Source organism: Photinus pyralis, unplaced genomic scaffold, assembly GCF_008802855.1.
Source record: "Photinus pyralis isolate 1611_PpyrPB1 unplaced genomic scaffold, Ppyr1.3 Ppyr1.4_LG3b, whole genome shotgun sequence".
Lineage (NCBI taxonomy): Eukaryota > Metazoa > Arthropoda > Insecta > Coleoptera > Lampyridae > Photinus > Photinus pyralis.
This window is the reverse complement of record NW_022170510.1, coordinates 8,033,487-8,047,853: the sequence shown is the minus strand read 5'-3', so window position 1 is coordinate 8,047,853 and position 14,367 is coordinate 8,033,487. Positions and strand designations below refer to the sequence as shown.

The 14,367-nt window shown below is 32.8% G+C and overlaps 1 protein-coding gene across 1 annotated transcript in view; it reads right to left on the bottom strand.

Annotated features, from left to right (window-relative positions):
* Nucleotides 1-11,691, bottom strand: part of LOC116166835 (peripheral plasma membrane protein CASK) — a 72,402-nt gene extending 60,711 nt beyond the window's left edge. Inside the window, exon 1 of the mRNA XM_031481992.1 lies at nucleotides 11,607-11,691. The gene's annotated coding sequence lies outside the window, so the exon portion shown is untranslated. The remainder of the gene's footprint in view (nucleotides 1-11,606) is intronic.
* Between the last annotated feature and the right edge of the window lie 2,676 nt (nucleotides 11,692-14,367).

Below are 14,367 nucleotides of genomic sequence, written 5' to 3'. Positions count from 1 at the left end.
CTTTCCTCCGACAAACCATTTCCGATATATTCGGACATCACCAATGGACGGACGGCCGGACAAAACGCAAAAAATAGCACATTTTTTAATTCTTAAAAATGCGCTAAAAATTACGAGTAAAGTGTAATTACAATTTTCGTTGACATCTTACAAAAATGAGGAGTAAGGTAATAACAATTATTAAACAACAAATAAATGATATCATAAACACCCCTATAAGGACTCACCATTTCACAAAGTATGTAATTAAGAACCCCAGCAACACATCGTTGTTATTTATTATTATGTAAACGGTTTGTCGTGTATAAGCGTAATTAATATATGCATAGGTTCCTATGTGAGTGAAAAGCAAGCAGCCTTTCCGTAATATACGATTTGTACGAGGATAACAATATCCTATAGTGACATGTTTGTACAAACGTCCCCGAGATTGACCTAAATAAACAAAACCCCAGACAAAACCAAAAGATTATCGGTATAATTTTATTTTCGGTAAATTTACCTCCCATTTGCCACGCTAGGGAAGGATTTAAATTAAATAATAAAATGTTAAGTAAGTTACTTGCGTACAGGTATCGAAAACAGAGCTTTTTAACATTATAAACTGAAACTTTTTCTATTGTTCGTATTTATAATCCAGCAGGTGCGGGATTATGTGCTGAACGGCTAATATTTTTTATTAATATACTGTTACAATCTCAGAAATTTGTAAATGGAGTTTGTTTGTCAAAAGCATTAACACAATGTCACGTTTACAGATTGAGAATTTCCATTTAAAATGAAGGACAGCTAAATTAGAATTTCAAATCGTACTTTGGTTAAAAATTAATTACACTTAAGGCAGCCCTTCCTTTGTCCGCACCATTGTGTAATTTAACAGTGTCAGGTTCTTTCGTAAGTTACTCTTATCTGACATTTGCTGTTCCGATACAATTAAAGAAGATTCATCCACACATTTGATTAAATGTAATCGTAGTCTATTATTTTTTTTAATGTCCTTCATTTTAAGAAAAATCGGGACCAGAATGGAAACGAGGGCTTAGTGTGACGGACTTATTTGATTTTCTATACAGGATGGAGCAAATGTAAAACTGATAGTGGTCGGGAATAGGTTCTAAATATGATAATTTTCATTTGTAATTTTTAACCTTCAATGTGTGCATTTAAGTATTTCATCCCTTACCAGGAGCGCAACAGCCCCTAAGATTTTAATATAATAAAGTAGCACATACATGACTGGAGAGGTTTTCCTTGCTTTAATTTGATGCTGTATTTTTTAGAATTGGTGTTTTATTTTTCACACTGAAATTGTGTGCTATTGGAAAGGTGTTCAGATAAACCTAGGAAAGGGTGCCAGTAAATAAAACTGGAAATAATTAGCAACATTTTTTCTTCGCTTAACTAATAGAAGATCTATTAATTATTTTCTAGCTAGGTAACCTTTTTAAAAAAACATAAAATTTCCTATTAAATTACAGTTAAAAACGGTGTCCTCATTTCTTCTGTGTAGTGATATTTGTCGCACATTTTTCCAAAAATCCTACTAAATGTTGAAGAAGGCCCAAAAAAATAACAAAATTTCCCATTACACAAGTCTAAAATCGTTCCTAAAATTAGGGTTAGGAATGGAGTAAAAGGTATTCAAGGTAGTGATGCAACGGATAGGTTATAACGGAAGCAGAACGAAAGAAAGTCATTTTTGTAGAAGCGAATGTGTAAGTACTATCTATTTCAAAGGATTCCTTATTTGGTTAACACGTTTCTTTTCTCGGTGACAATTTTAATGGAAATCTGTTTCCTCTGATTAGTCATGGCCAATTTCCTATCCCTTCTCGACTCGAAAATGTAGCCGGTTTTCTGGGATTCGCAATATGTAGGGAAATGTTTGTTTTGAATTCATCAAGGAGTCAACTGTACCATTGAAGTGGCCAGTTTGCATATTTGTGAAGGGTAAAGGGAGTAGCATTTTCCAAGGAGAGATAAGATCAATTCTTACCAGAAGAAAATATTACCTACGTCAATAACTGCATTTTAAAATTTTCTGATTTGTAATAAAGTGGTGGTCGGTTATTTTTAGGAACTTGCATGAGAAATTTTGTTCGAAGTAATTTTAATATTCTTAAAGGAATCGACCCGTTACCCGTGTATTGTATTTATTGATAGGAATCGAATCCAGACGAAGGATTTGGAGTGTTTTAATTCATTGATTGGAATTTTGCATTTAATTTTAGTAATACTAACCCTTTGGTTGGATTAAAAATGTGTTTCTGGAGTGTATGCACGTTTTAAACAGGAGAAGGAGAGGATTTTGATTTCGTCCACCGTCTGTACTCTACCCACATACGATGATCATTACTAAAAATTCTATATACAAGATTTCCAATGACGAATCGTTTATTATACGAGTATAAACAACTCAAAATGTACTCCTTCACAAAAGCAATTGCATTGTTTAATACAAGACGGAAAAAAATGTATGCGCTAAAACAACTGTTCAAACAATTTATATAGGATGTTGAGAAGTTCATGTCAAAGCTTGTGTCAATGTTTTCAGTTCTGAAAATGTGCTTTTTGAAATGAAGGATCTTTACGATATTAACCAATGGATTCTACCCCAAAAAATAAAAACAGATATACATGACACATCACTACCTTCAAAATGACGTTTCTTTATAGAAAGGAGGATGCTGTTACAATTACAAAAATTATTATACAAGTAAACGCGGGTCATCGTGCCTTAGATATAATTGAAGAGGTTTTGTATATAAAATGAAAGTGGTATTCTGTGGTGGTCACCGGTATTTCATGCCCATCCTAGAGTAAAGGACCCTTTTAAATTTCAGAATTTAAGTTTTTTAATTTCCAGCAAAGCAACAATTACAGCGAAACGAAGTTTCCGAATATTCTTGTGCTTGCATACTTTCACAAAGTTATAGCGAATCAACATCGCCTGGGGATAGCAGTAACTTTTGCACTAAGTAATATAACTAAAGTACTTGAGTCTGAATAATTCCAACAACATTAAACCATTCTTATTAATTTATGAATATAGGGGATGTTTCCACTATCCCAAAATTGAAATGTGAATACAGAGGAATTTCTACAAAAGTGTTCATTATAAAAATAACCCAAGACAATTGGTGAAAACCTATATTTACCTACGCGGTGTATTTGTTTCAGAACGCATTTCTAAATTAAAACATTGCGCAGTATTTACTGTAAAAATTCATTAGCATACGTAACCAATTATCGTCTACGTCCATAGAATTTGCTTTTGTTGCCTAAAAATATTCCTCTTTTATTTCCGTTCCGTAGCGTAAAATTTTTCCATTTCATTTCACATTTTTGTTCAAGAAAATTAGCATAAACATAAATTGCATTTAGCCACCCCACAAATACGTAAACAACAATTTTACTTATTTGATAGATAACTACTGTATTTTGTATGTCGTAGTATGTCTAAATTTGTAAGAAAACCTTAGGAATCCGGATACCTTTCGCACTTTCCGGAAAGATTTATTCTCATCTACTTTTTTGTCGCCCTAGGCGTATAACTTCCAAATAAAAGTAATATTTTCCGCTAAGGAAAACTAAAGCGTTTCAACGTGCTATACTCGTGATTAGGGGTTAACATTAAGAAATTGCTTTTATAATTAGTTTTAAAAAATTTCAAATTAGAAATCTGGTGCCTTGCACGTTGAGTGGATTTTTATGTGAAACGTTACCTTAACTAGATTGTCAGCAGTTCGAAGTTTGTTAAAAAATCTCAATACTATCGTGATTGGTGGTGTTATCTACCAGTAATCATTGGCTCGAAACAAAGTCTTTGGACGCAAACTTTCGAAATCAACATAACGACGAAATTGCTGGGAACCTACATATAATTTTTTTCTTATCAATTCATTACGATTGTCCACCTTCGGAAAATGGTCTCAGTATTAAAGAGTTAAGATTACTGGTGGCATGGATATAACTTCCCTCAGATGGACGACCATTAAATCTTAGTTTCTAGGGGAAACCGCTTGCGTAAATAACTTTTTCACTTCAATTCCCAATTAACAATTCACTACGACAAATTTTGCTTAAATGAAAATACTAATTTACCGACTAGGCGGTGGCGCTTTCAATCCTGATTTATGGGTGTTGTATAAAAGCTTCCAATAAAGGGATCAGAATAAGCGACTCACGGATAGTTTAAATATATTTTCCTAACTAAAGGTCATATCCCATCACCGTTTATGTAAAACGTCAATTTTTCAGTAAACGACAAACTTAAGTAATTAGAAGTTGTCTACGCTATGCTAATGAAATCTAATTCGGGGATAACACGAACTAATAATTGAAATGCTCCCAAGTCCAAAATTGTATTGTTGATGTCCTCATCAACTTTGTCCTTTCGTGCGCGAAAATCAGCTTCAATGTAATTATAGAGGTAGGTATGTATGTCCTTAATTTACAGTAACAGTACACGGTTTCCGCTTTGATACATAAAATAACAAGCCTTTAAGTTAATTGAGAAACGTTGATGATATATTCCATAGCTACAAAGCACGAAATCTATCCTCAGCTAGTCGTTTCCAATTATACGTCTAAACTCATGTAAATCCTTTCTCTTACAAAGATCGCTTCAAAGAAACCACATTTCTTACATGCACTTAATGGGAGCTCTCTTGCCTCTAGGCGTTCTACATTCTCAACTGTTGATGTTGAAAATTACTTACGTCAAATCCATGCTTAGCTAAGATCCAATAATAACACGGATTGAAGAGTACAACAGACTAAAAAAATTAGCTGCTAAAGAACTACTTTATGACTTTATAATTAGCAAAACTGGGAAAAGAAACAAATCCGCTTGGAAGATCATCAATAGCAGCGCACAAAAAATCAAACATGCCACAGTTCGATACTGATTGCGTAGTTACTTATTTTTTTAAAGCATTCAGCATAACTAACCAAAACGTCTTGATGGATTTCAGATCAATAGTATATGGGCCAACTGGCTAAATTTAAGGAAATGGTATAATTTGGGGGTACCATATACACTAAAATCTGCTAGGTACTTCTTCCTCTTCTTCAGTGACGTTTTCAGAAGTTGGCAGTTTGCATGCGCTTGTACACTTTAAGTTATTAGCATAACATAATGCTAGTTGTCACGATTTTGAACAAGAGCAGCTTGGTAATTCTACGTGAGGTGATATGGAAGCCACACTTAGGGTTATCCTACATCTTCTTTGCTGCTTCCGGAATAGCATCTCTTTGAATTTTCTAATGTATTTTTAGCGCATTCCCACAAAAAAAAAAAAAAATGCGCTATTGTGGCCGTGGCCGTCCACCCGTTTGCACGCTACTAGTTCTTTATCTTAAGAGGTATTGTTATACTTTTTTCGCTATTTGGTTCGTTATGGTGTCGGCGTTTATTGCTAAAGAAGGTATTGTAAAAAAACACCATTTTTTACATGTTCCATAATTTTACACTTTTGCCGTTTATTAACGATCCTAGAGATATACTTGAAATCACGAATCTTTGTCCCTGCGTCATTGATTTGTGAATCAATTTCAGACATACGCTAAAACACTGTAATATCTGTCAAGTATGCGAAATCGATAAAAAACTTGTCTGAAATTGATTCACAAATCAATGACGCAGGGACAAAGATTCGTGATTTCAAGTTTAGTTTATAATTTTGTATTGCTGTCTGTCGTCTGTCTGTTGGTCTGTTCGTCGGTTCCTTTGTCTGTCTGTCCATCTGTTTGTCCGTGTGAACGATAACTTTATTTAGAAATGTCCGATCGCAATGCCAAAAGTTGAGTCGAATCGATTCAAAATTCACAGTGCCCTTTTCGCATCTCGACCATTTATAAACCGAATTGCAAACTTTTGTATTTATAAAAGTATTTAAATGAAATATTGTTAAAAAACGATTTACCTTATGGTGTTTGCTAACATACTTTTTATTGTTTTTTTCCCTATAAGCTATTGATTTCGGTAATTTACCATCGTCAGGCTTACGTTATAGCTAAAAGCCGTATTTGATCGTATTTATTGCAAGACAGTCAGTCTTGGCAGTTGTAAAGTTCTTGTTTAAAGTTAAGCGGAAGCGTGTTTCATGTTTTACGAAGAAGTTAGTCGAAGTGCTGTGTTTACCAAGCAGGCGTCGGTTATGTGAAACCTTTCTTTAAGGTTTTCCCAGTACTCGTTAAAAAAAGTTTTTCCACCATTAAAGAGCCAATTTTACATCTGTAATTGTAACGAACCCGGTGTCGTCCAAATCGAGAGACAAGTTCAATTAAAGTAGAGAAGTTATAGAAACATAATCCACACATACCAATTTCATCATCATTTGGTATTTGATCTGTCTTAACATGCCTCTTCAGTTACAATATATTTGTAGACGTAACTACATGATTTTTGTATTTTGTTTTTCTATAGTAATTTCACGAAGTTTCTTATCAGTGTTAAGGTGAAACCGGGTTTTTCAGGCAGGTGAAATGATTAGAAATTGGGAAAAAATAATTAAAACAGCTAAATTTTTCCGCGGGTGCGAGTCCCGGGAGTTGAAAGGGGTGGAAAGTGGTGTTTTGCAAATTGTAGAAAACTATTAATTTTAGACGAAAATGTTCAATGAAAAAAGGAGAAACTTTTGTGTCTGCAGTATTTTCACATAACCTCCAATTTTCCTAGAAAAACCGGAAAAACTGTTTTTATCGTTTTTTATTCTTATTTTTGCGTAAAAGTCGTAGTGGTTTGAAATTTGGAGCAAATAGCATAGCATAGATAAAAAGGAGACAATTTTTTGGGCCCGTAAAGTTGAACCGTTTCCAAGATCTCACAATTTCTGAAAAAAACCACTTCTTTTCAAGGGGACGAAAAATATATTTTTTTCATCGTAAGGACATTTTAATTCAAAAATAAAAAATATTATTCCAATAGAAAAATTTTAAGAAAAGGGGCAAAAACTTTGGAACAGTTTTAAGATATACACTGTTTTTGACATTGTAGGTAAATAGCTTTTTTTGCAACAAAATTAACATATTGGATCCCCGCTAATAAAAAGGTTTTGAAATCTGTTTCTCTCTTTTCTTTAATGTTGCTAAAATAAATTATGGAATACCTGAATACCACTTTTTTAGGAGGAGCACCTACTACAATTCAATAAAATACTATAACCATCTTCCAGAAAGTATTGTAACGGAACCGCTCCAGACATGACGTCGCCTTTGGCGCTCTGGAATTTTCTACGCGCGCGATAGTGGATTTGTGTAGGAATATTCGAGACTGTACGCGAATGTGCTGGACTTACATTGCTTGCGTGTATAAATGGTTGCGGACCGAACATCGCGGCAGTTTTACTACCGAACGAGATCGAGCGCGGAAATATAAATTGCGAAGTGTGTGATATAAATAATCGATATAAATTGTACGGTTTTTATAGTGTTTTAGTTTTGTTTAATAAATATTGATATAAATCGAACCCGAAATTATAAATCACGTTACAGTATTAAAATGATTAGGGATATTCACGAATTTAAAAGAAGGTTAAAACAATAATAAACATGGAATCCTATTCCATTAACGAATTTTTAGAATAGTAGGTGCATGTAAATACATTAGGACGTATTCCTTCTTATGCATTGAAATTACTTCATTTGTATATAGTAAGAAATAAAGAAGTATAAAAAATATTTCTTTTTTCTGCATTTTTACCGCAATAAAAGCAATTCGAAGCATAATCGAATTCTTTTGCTTCCTGAACAATTTTTTTGTGTGCACTAACTCCTCTTTCTGCCTGTTTTATAGCTGATGCGATTACGCTGGGCCTGTTGATCGTTAATTTACAGGAATTATGAATAAAATCCTCTCGAAGTTTATTCCAGGTTTTACACTCAAATCATTTGCTTTGGCCGGTAAAACTAACGTTCTTATTGTAGATTTTAGAAAGTTTATCAACAGGCCCAATGCAATTGCATCAGCCATAAAACAGGCAGGAAGAAGAATCAGTGAACAAAAAGAAATTGTTCAGGAATCAGGAAGCAAGATAATCCGATTTTATTTCGAATTGCTTTTATTGTGGTAAAAATACAGAAAAAAGAAATAATAAAGATGTTTTAACTAGAACAGTTGAGCATAAGATAACAGAAGGCTATATTTAAGTAAACATTAAAAAGAAGCAAGAAGACAGATTTAGAAAAAAACATCTATTAACATCCAACACGTTGATTTATCATGTCAAAAACCGTGTATACCTATCTTAAAACTGTTTTTCCAGTTTTTGGCTATTTTCTCCAATTTTTGCTATAGAAATAATACTTTATTATTTTATAATAATAATAATAATAATAATAATAATAATACTCTTTATTTTTGTTTATTAAAATATGTCTTCCCGAAAATTTTTCTACCCCGCGCACCTATCTGTACGATGAAAAAAAAATAGATTTTTCGTCCCCTTGAAAGAGGTTTTTTTCAGAAATCGTGAGATCTCGGAAACTTTACTGACCCCAGCTATGTTTACTCGAAATTTCAAACCCCTACGACATTAAAAATAAGAATAAAATCGAAAAAAAAGGTTTTTTCGATTTTTCTACGAAAATTGGAGGTTATGTGTAAATAGTGTAGACACAAAAGTTGTTCATTTTTTATTCTCTATAACTTTTATATTGAACATTTTTTCCTAAAATTATTAGTTTTGTCACAATTTGCAAAACACCACTTTTCACCCCTTTCAACCTCCGCGGAAAAATTCAGCTGTTTTAATTATTTTTCCCCAATTTCTAATCATTTCACCAGCATGAAAAACTCGGTTAGAACCGACAACTAATTTTTTTTGTAAAAAAATATTATATAGCCTGGACTATAAAAGGTGAAATTTCTCCACATATATGATACATACATTTTTGCATATTTTCACCATCTTCTTGATGTTTGGAAGCACTTATTTTATTTTAATTTTAATTCAATTTGTTGATAAGCTAAAGCTGTGAGTACTTATTTGCAAAATGAATATAATTTATTTTTGGTTGTACTCGTATGAGATTTTGTGTATTTTTGATATGAAACATTTGCGATTAAATCGAATATATTTTTGCATACCTTGAATATTTTGATATTCTTTGCATTTACATAATAGACTTGCATATTTTGCATATTTTAGGATGTATTTAAATTTTGGTTAGATTTAATGGAATGTAATTTGAATTTTTAACACGTTTTTGCGGATTTTGATAACGGCCGCGATCACGAAACATACTGCAATAGCCGGAAGGAAGATTTATTGATTTAATTGATGTTTAATTTCATAATTTCCAAACTTTTATCTTTCTCTTTCTCTACGGTGTTGATGGGTGATGTTGTGAAAGGTTTGGAAATTGCTTCCAATAGTTTGTCGTTTTCTAATTCTAATGCACCTATTACTTTTGTTGATGTAGAGAGAAGTTTCTCTGCTTAGTGGTTATAAATTAATTCTTAGCGACATGAGGCAATCAATTCGTGCAGAAAAATTAGAGAAACATCTTATTGCTAGTGTTTATCGTAATTCCTTTTTTATTAGAAACTATGCAACATATATAATTTTACATATGTGTGCATACACATCAAAACTACTCATATTTTACCATTTATTGTGTATTAATACAGGTAGTAGAGAAAATTCGGAAAAAAATTTTAAAGAAACATTTTTTAAATTACTAAAAATTTCATTCGAATTTACCGAATTTGATTGAGGCCTTCGTGACTTACAAATTTTACCAAGTTAATGTTATAGGATTCTTTATGGGTCGAAACTCAGTCGTGCTCTGAGAAAAATTTAAAAAGCATGTAACTCGGATGCGTTTGAACATCTGGCCAATTTGGCCCATACCGTAAGGGTATAACTCCAAACGGATCTCTTTCAGCCATAAAAAAATTCAGTAAAGTAACACATGTTTTAAAGATCTTTTTGGCTTCGCGGTTATTTACACGATACCTACTATTCTGAACAAACCAAGAAAAATCGGTTTTCAATAGGATCCTATGTTGTATGTTGGTGGTTTTAGGTGTCGTTGGAACAAATTGGTCGAACATATGTGAGTGAATCCATTTCAGATAGCCCAAAAATAGTTGCTCATGAATTTCCTTTATGATATTTGCTGATAATGCTATGGCATTTAAAGAGTCAAAATCGGTGGTTACCTATTTAATTTTTTGTATGATATTATATTTTCTTGGGATTACCTACGTTTTGAGATTCGCCTGGCATAATAAGTAATTGAAAAAAAATTAAGATTGACAGTTCCTGAGGGTGTAGTCTTCATATGAGGTTACTTGTAGAAAGATTCTCTTTTTTAAATCCCCAAAAGATGATTTTCTTCAAATCGGAGTACGGTCATAATTCAAAAAGGGCCTAATGAGACAATATAATATGAGCTCGTATATCCACTTTAACTGAAAAAATAGCATGGGTTTGAACATAGAATTGAATTGAAGCAATAAACGACAAAAAGTAATTTCACAGAATTATGCTACCTTAAATTTCGCTACTTTGAACAACTTAATTCAGTAATCTTAACTGCGTAGATTACTTCATTTAAATTACTTTAAACGCTTGGGGCTTGTCACGCATCTCTTGCAAACGTTTCCCTTTCTATCATGAACACAAAAACGATGTTACATTACTGATGCGCACAGATCGTTTACAAGCGAACAATAAATAAGGAAACAAATGAGAATTTACCCAGTAGGTAGATATTAAAATATAGGTACATTTTAGTGAATGACCAAAATGAAAAGCTTACATTGAAAAAGGGGCAGTAAAATCAAAAATGTCAAAGGATCTCAACGCAGCGAACCAATTTATAAATAAGAAATTAAAAACTGTCAAGTTACTTTTCGTCTAGGATTTATTGTATCCAATATTGCGTAAAGAGTGAATTTTAATGAATACGGGCATGAAAGAGGGACCGACTTTATTTGAAAGATAACGTATACGTAGATAAAAAGGGATTCTTCATTCCCCTAAATTTAAAACAAAATTTATACTTCTGGAAGTGTCATAAAATTCATTTTGTACTCGAACCGTTCGAAGCCAAGCACCTTTGTATAATTTATCACATTTTAAACAGCTTTCAGCGACAAAAGTAAGCAAAGAAAGCCATTTATCGATTGAGCAAAATTACGGAGCTCGTCAAACTGATACCTAATGATAAGTAACTCACCCACTGTGCGCTTTAAGATAATTCCAGCAGCAGATTGGCTTCATTATTGCGTTTCTGCATAGCGAGAAGTGAACGCGTATTTCATTGTCTCAGTATGAATATGTCAGCAGTATTATTTTGAATTATTAAAAAGACCTTATTCACAGTGCCTCGCAGAAGAGAACAATGCTATGCGATTAATTAAGTTTGTATCTATACACAAAACTTTTCAGACGAAATGTAAGAACAAATTTGCGGAACTTAGGCAAATATGGGTAATCACGTAAATCCATCAGAAAGGTGGACAACCAAGAGAAAAATCTAATCTACGCTACACTTTCTCCTAATCGAAAAAGTTATATAGGTAAACTTGACCGCGGTATTCAATTAACGCAGGGTTTGCGAATACATTAGCCTAAAGGATAAAGATAAGTTACCTTTAGATAGATTATCGAAACGTTTGAGCGGCGATATTTCTTTTAACTTAGATCGAATTCCCATTCTCTGGTTTTTCGTAATTTAGGTAATGGCATAATTTTAAAAAAAGCCCTGAACACTTTATATTGTGTGAAAAATTGATTACGCTTTTTAACCAAATGCGATTTTTAAGAAGTGATGAGAGCATATTCAAATCTAACCAAAAAAGTCGCTTTTGAATTCAGGAAACAAAGTTTAAGAAATTCGCCTAAACAACTAATTAGACACATTACAAAAGTTTACGTATGGAAACGTCGTATAGACTTATGTCAAACAGAAGTTGCGACGAAAAGCACGACCAAACATTTTCGCCCGAACGTTGGAAAACTACTGTTCGCTCCAATGTAGAAGATCAACCCCCAACTCGATTATAACTGCGCGCATCCACCATTTACATCTCCTAATATCGAATTAGAACATAACAAAATTAATACAACCTGAGATTTTATGTGTAAAATAAATCTACTTTTCGTGCTAAATTAAAATAATTGTGCCGCAATGCGTTTTTTAAAGGTGCGTACACCAATGATTTACCACTGATACTTTTTGGCGTCGACCGAGGCGAAATTTGTTAATAAATCTTGTGTTGTCGGTTAAGTTTTTTGTATTTGGGTATAATGCGTTATTATACGGCAGTCCATCACCATTAGTGCAGTTCCACAGGCGTATACGAGTACATCATATACATAAATACAATATTTCACTCTGCGAATCTGTTATAAAATTCGTAAAACGAGAGGGTCGCCAGCGTGGATATTTCCAACTCATTTTATAAACCCGCAAAGCCATCTACAGTCGCATCTAATTTACATTACAGACGACAAGGGAAAAATTTATTCAGTTTTCCAATATTCCAATAATTTTTAAGCACATGGTGGGCAGAAATATGCCAAAAATCAGTAAATTATATGTAGAATTTTCAGAATAACATAGCTATAAAAATGTTGTGCAGTGCAGTATTTACTTGTTATTCATTCCTTAATTCTACAAATAGCGATTATCGTTTGCGCTAACAAAAGTATCACAATCCACCAAAACTATGTAGGTTGTTGGTATCAAGTCCACGACGCAATTTACGTTAAAAATTCACGAGCGGTATAGGTATAGGCATACTTTTTATTTTAAAATTATGGAAATGATATTGATGGCGTAATCTCTTTTTTTACAATTAAAAAATTGAAAGTACTGGTTCACCCACCGAGTTTAATTTTATTACACTTTACTACAGAACGTTAAAGCGAAAAAGATTTATCCAGAGCTTGGATCTTTAGCTCTGTAAAATTGAGGTTTTCTTCATATACCTACTTGCTTACAGATGTTTCGATAACGCCAAAGAATAACCTTTATGCCACGAAAATCAAGCATGCACCCGCGCTTCTTATTAAATCCTCACTTATACCTAACATTGTGTATAAGATTGGGTAATATTAGAAATCCCGGAAAGACGTATTTAAAACCTTTAACATGAGGGATATCTTTATAAAAGGGAAAAAAACGTACATGACGCTGTTCTCCTAAATTCAAAACCATTCTTTCAGTTTTGAGTCGATTTGGGCACCGACAAATTTGTCATCCAAATTGTACTCAATTTGTACCGTTCCAACATAGATTCTATTCAGCACACGTAAAATATAAATCGTTAAAACAAATTAGGTGGTAGAGGAAACCAAAGCAAACATACGTACTACATAAATAAATAAATAAATTCGTTGTTATATTACACAGAGAATTAGAAATAACGGTTTGAGGTAAATTTTTAGGTAATGCTCTTTTCTATTTCATTTTTGGTTCATATCCTGCTGTAATCTGATCTTGACAAAATTTTATATTTGGGGATCAATAAACACAGTGCAACCAATTGGAACACAGTTTTTGAAAAATTGAAAAACAATAATTTTAAAGTGATTGGTTCTGCAATGAAAAAACGCGATGTAGCTTTCGGCAAATAATTATAGTTATATATTTAAATGGACTGTAATTTTAATTAATTTTGCACTTACCCTTTTTTTATGACAATTCTTCGCCGAGAGGGATAAGGAAGAGGAATAAGATAAATAAGGAAGTAAATTCAAATCTTCAATAATTGTTTTGAATAACCATCAGTTCATTATTCACAAATTTTTTAATTGCTATTATTTAACAACAAACTAGCGTGTATACGAGATTTTAGAGATTGTATGAGATCAAACCGTACAGGTAACTTATTGGCACGACTGACTAAATGCAATTAACCTGTTATCAAAATTGGTGGGAAATAAAATATTCATTTTAACATGCATGTAAAAACCAAATATACGGTGATATTCATGTAAAAGCAGACAGGGATTTCCTATAGAAATTTCCTATGTCTACTTTTACATGATAAAGTCTTTTGAAAGACGCCTAATTTTATGCAACCAAAATAACTACCTACAACACATGAGGATCTGCCTGTCAGATTAATTAATTTGAATATTATCGCTTTGCGACTTCCGTATTCTAATTTCGGTTCATGTGCGATGTATTCAACTAAAGAAAAAGTTGATATTTCCATAGTGCCGATAACAGTTAAAGGAGCTTAAAAAGATTTATTTTCTGTGAATCTAAAGCAACAATATTCAAATTAACAATTAATATGACAGCCAGATGTTTATCTGTTTCAAGAAGTTATTTTGGTTGCAAAAAATTAGGCGTCTTTCAGAAGACTTTTTATCATGTAAAAGTAGACATAGGAAATCTCGA